Raw genomic sequence first — 264 nt, forward strand, 5'->3', positions numbered from 1 at the left:
TCTAATTATAATGATTCGTAGTAATTATCTCGTGTGAAGGTAAATGTTAATGGATAAGACAGGGCAACATACATGTTTAAGGGTCAGTGTTCCATGACCTTCAGGATTAAATATTTCGTTTGATCACAACCTCACATCGCTAAATGTTTGTTCCGGATTTTACAGGACGAGAAATGGCTTTTAATCGACCACAAATCAATCAATGAAATTTTCTCATACTTCTTCGCTTTTCTTTTGAACTAGTAGGAAAATGTGATTCAGCAC

The sequence above is a fragment of the Octopus bimaculoides genome, chromosome 28, assembly GCF_001194135.2.
Source record: "Octopus bimaculoides isolate UCB-OBI-ISO-001 chromosome 28, ASM119413v2, whole genome shotgun sequence".
Classification (NCBI taxonomy): Eukaryota; Metazoa; Mollusca; class Cephalopoda; order Octopoda; family Octopodidae; genus Octopus; species Octopus bimaculoides.